Below are 4660 nucleotides of genomic sequence, written 5' to 3' on the forward strand. Positions count from 1 at the left end.
TGGATGTCCCTTACCTAGCTTCTCCTAAAAACCTGCAACTGACTTATTTAGATGTTATAGATAAATGTAGTTGGCTTTATCTAGCTATCAGCCAGGAAAAGCAATGTGATTTATATCTTTATATATGGTATCACTTGAGTAGACTGAAGTCTTTGATTGTGCAGAATGTCCTGACTCTGTGCACCCTTCTTCCCACATCCAAAGGGCTTGCTGTAGCCTCTGATCTCTAACCAGCCATCCAAGGGTTTGACAGAACATCATGAGCCATCTGTGGGCATCTCTCCCCACAACCAGCCTCCTGAGAGTTCTAAAGTTCAGAATGTTCTTCTCTTGTTTCCAGAGAGAGCAGAAACCTTTACTTCTGAAAATAACCTTGTTATCTAAATGTTATTAATTTGCATAACTAATTCCTAGGGATCAAAAGATGAGTGTGGGACTACAGAAGGAGAGAACTAAAGTAAGGCAGAATCAAGGAGCCACTGAAAGCATTAAGTCCCACCTGGTGAGAAGGGAGGACTGTTGCCAGGATGAAAGCTACACTGCTGATCTTACTGTTTGCATCCCTTTGCCTCTTCCATGCTGGAGCTGACCTTAGCCAACTTCCCATACAAAATGTTGATGTCAAAAAGGTAAGCACCAAATAGTTGTAAATAAGGGATTAAGAATCTGCAGAATGCTGATGGAAGCATCCTGACAGGAGGTTTCAGCTTATCCATTGGGTATTATGCATGGCAGGAAACATCGCAAAGTCTTTTTCTAAAAGCGTTTAAAAACAATTCTGCATGTGGTGTCATGTTTGCCACAAAAAAACACCTTAGTATTTTTCTTGCCCTGTTTTGTTTCCCTCTTTACCTCCCTGCTCATTCCACTGCTGGTGCCTCCATGACCTAGCTTAGTCTTCCTGTTGGCATCCACAGCAGGAGTGTTAATTGAAGCTTAACTTTCAATATCATTGGTGGGATGGGCATGGGATGGGGGCAAGTAGGTCTGATGTGAGGGGTCAAGGCACAGGTTGCACCTCTAGGGATACAGGGGGTAGCAGGAAGCCAGAGGGCCCATGCACTGGAGCTCATTGGGACCCAGGATCCATTCTTTGCTGGGTTGATATTCGGAAAGATCAGCAGGAAGGGAAGATTTCGCTGACCATCCTCTGTCACAGCATCCTCTTGCCTTCTGAAAAGGGGCTTTCTCAGCCTCAGAATAGAGGGGAGAAGGTATTTGAAGGCACTTGGAAGGTGCCTTTTACAGGGCTGTCCATCAGAGGTGTCTAATACATGTTTGCAATAACCTCACAATCGTGACTTGATCAAAAGCATTCTTCGGACCACTGTGATCACTTTCCCCCAAGATGATTTTAGCTTCCAAGTGCGGTCATAGATCAGATGGCTTTTTTGAATAACAAACTGATCTTGAGCTCTTCTGTCTAGCTTACTGGGATATGGTATCCCGTTGCAAATACGGTGAAAACTACGCAGCCAACAAACATCGTCCTATTTCAAAATATACTGAAGCCTAAAGGAAAAGATTTGCTTCTCAAGATTCTCCATGTTCGGTATGTTACCATGCTTTTTCCTCTTCCCCCACCCCCTACAATGCCCAAACAAGGAAGACCGGGGATGGAGCGTGCCCCCAGAGCCCCTCAGCTGGATTTGCAGCTCCCTGAGGTGGAAGGCAAAGTCGAGGAGCAAGACACAGCAGCTACAAACTCGCCCCAAAATAGCCCAGAACATCCACTTGGCACCAAGTGGCTGCTTCACTGCCCTCTCCCCAAAATGCCTCCAGAGGCACACAGTTGCCCAGAGCAACACCTGCAGGGAGGGTTGCTAGGAAACAATTGAAGCTTTGCTCTCGCACAGGCTAGACTGAGCCCGGAAATCAAGCCAATTTTTTCCTTTTAATTGGAGCCTGTTTGAAGAGAGAACTATCCTTAACACTGCTTCTCTTATATTTGAGAAACAGCCTCATGGGCAGAGACTGTCCGGGGCCTGTCCAGGCTGTCCAGCTTCCTGTCCTCGGAGGCCAATCAGAAGGAGGCCCTTCTGATTGGTCAGCCCCACTTAGGCCTGTCTCCCACAAACCCAGCAATGCCACTTACCTTCATTTCGCTGTTGGATGTCACCGGGGTAGGAGGTGGGCTTCTGGGAGCCTCCCAGGAACAGCAGGGAGAGGCACCTACCTACCCCAACCCAGCCAACGTTCAGAGGTTTGGCCAGGCTGGCACAGGCCTTAAGCCCTTAGGTGGGGGTATAGTTGTGTTTGTGTGTGAGAGAGAGGGAGAGAAAGAGAGAAGGCAGCTAACTCCCCTACCCCTTTCAGGCCCGCTGTGAAGGATCAACCCATCTTGATCCAGTGTTCAACTGGCAACCAATGCAGCTGCCTCAGCACTGGCTGGATATGGGACCTCCAAGGTGTGCCTGTGAGGACCCTAGGAAACACTAGGCAGATGCGGAAGTGATTAAAGAGCAATGCAAATACAGACACTGATAAATATACCAGTCTATCTAACAGGAGAATCTTTCAGATTTCTTGGCAGCAGCAAATTCTTTCAGGTTTCCAGGACAGTCCTTGTTATGCTCCAGGAGTGCGGGAAAAGGGCTGTGCTATCAGGCAGAGACCTGGGACAGCTGTCAGGCTTGGCTCGGCTCCTAGGCCACAAGGGGACTGGTTCCATGAGACCTTTCCTTTACACACTGATATTTTGATGGCCCCTTTTTTAAAATAAATAAAGCCCTCCAGCAGTGGGTCAATCCCAGAAGGCTGAGGGAAAGAAACTGTGGGGAAAACGTTCTTGTTGCTAGTGGCTGCCAAGGTGGATGCCTCAGCATTTCCAGCAGCAGAATCATCTCCATGTGGACTCTTTTTCCTTTTCTTCCCTCAGAGATGGAAAATGTGCAGCTATTGAAGCTCTAGTTGAACACACAGATAAGCTTGGCACATACGAGATTCCTTGTAAGTATGAGTCTATTATAGACTAGAACAGGTTTTCTCAACCAGGGTTTTGTGAAACCCTGAGGTTTCTTGATATCGCTGGAAGGGTTTCCTGAATGGATGGGTGTTAGTTGATTTTTTAGATATTTTAAAAAATTGTTAAACATTTATCAGGTGACATGACCATATATGAACATGTTGACCTGTTATGTTGACCTAACCCCCAGTGGCCAATGCTGGGCCTGGAAGGGGTAGGAAAGGGAGGGGCCCCAGGTGGACATGTACATAGCTCTGCTTCCTAACCATATTTTGCACAATTGTGCCAATTCTAGGGTTTCTCGAAGCCTGAAGACTGTTTTGAAGGTTTCTCAACAATAAAAAAGTAGGAAAGGCTGGACTAGAGAGAGATAAAGGAGATTTTCAGGGAGATTAAGTGAGTTTGGAAGAGGCATTGCCATTTGTGAAGTACATAAGTCCCGTGATTTTGCCTTTGGTCAATAGGTTTGGCGGACTTTTGAACCTTCTTGGACCATGGGAAATATGAGTGTCAAAGTATAACCAGCATAATTTCCCTAGGGCCCATCTCAGTCCTTCAATTGCCTACTAAACAAAAGAAAATAGTGACCAATCGAACAAAAAAACACAATCTTGAGGCAGAAATTAAAGCAAGTTTTGACACACTAAGAATATCCCTGGGGTTACAGTTTATTGTGTATTAGAACTGTAAGCTCACTCGAGCAGTGACGATAGCTGTGAGCCTGGTGTCCATGCCTGGGAAAATGAGTGTCCCCCTCCCTCTCAGAACTCCACCAGAGTGCTCTGGTTCTGTTTTGCCCTGTTACAATGCACTGCTGTATTGTTTATACTGTTAGTTACTAATATTATTGTACGGTTGATCATATGTTATAGACTGTTTCATGTATGGTTCTTATGTTCCATGTAAACCACCCTGAGGCTAAATGAACAAACAAACAAATAAACAAATAAATAAATAAATAAATATATTGCTAGAGTTGGTGCTTTGAACAAAATGCTTTAATGTTTCTTAATCTTTCTCAATGAAAGGACAAAACAAAGGTTTGGTCTTGGATTATGTTAATACTAGAGGCAAAGCCCATTGTATGTGGGAATACAATGGGCGCTAGCCTTTTCCTGGAGGGGAATGCTTTACTAAGAGAATTGCTTACCCTGGGATGCTTGAGTAAGCGAATTGATCGGCTAGGCAGACGAAACCTCCAGCGACTCATCAGCTAAGGCAGTGGTCCCCAACCTTTATTAGGCTGGGGACCGGCAGGGCATCGGGCCACGCCCACGCTTCTGGCCTCGCTTGCGGGCCGCGGCCGGAAGCCGCGCCCGCGGGTCGGGCCGCGGCCGGAAGCCGCGCCCGCGGGTCGGGCCGCGCCCGGAAGCCGCGCCCGCGGGTCGGGCCGCGCCCGGAAGCCGCGCCCGCAGGTCGGGCCGCGCCCGGAAGCCGCGCCTGCGGGTCGGGCCGCGCGGACGCGGCGAGAGGCGCTTCGCGGCGTCAGGCTGCCGGACAGGGAGCCCCCGGCAGCCGCGCTCCGCACGACTGCCGGGGGCTCCCTCAGACGGTGGCCTGACACGGCGAGAGGCGCTTTGCGCCTCTCGCCGCGTCAGGCTGGGAGCAACTGCGAGCCGCGCTGCGCGCGGCTCACAGTTCCTGGGGCTTGGAATCGGAGGGACCAATTGGCAGGCGCGAAGCGCCTGCCAATTG

The 4660-nt window shown here is 48.7% G+C and overlaps 1 long non-coding RNA gene across 1 annotated transcript; it reads left to right on the forward strand.

Annotated features, from left to right (window-relative positions):
* The first annotated feature begins 440 nt into the window (after positions 1–440).
* Positions 441–2950, forward strand: LOC143821986 (uncharacterized). The gene is made up of 3 exons (XR_013226007.1): positions 441–629; positions 1428–1552; positions 2879–2950. It is a non-coding gene; the product is annotated as an uncharacterized LOC143821986 (long non-coding RNA).
* The last annotated feature ends 1710 nt before the right edge of the window (positions 2951–4660 follow it).

Source organism: Paroedura picta, chromosome 12 (genome assembly GCF_049243985.1).
Source record: "Paroedura picta isolate Pp20150507F chromosome 12, Ppicta_v3.0, whole genome shotgun sequence".
Lineage (NCBI taxonomy): Eukaryota > Metazoa > Chordata > Lepidosauria > Squamata > Gekkonidae > Paroedura > Paroedura picta.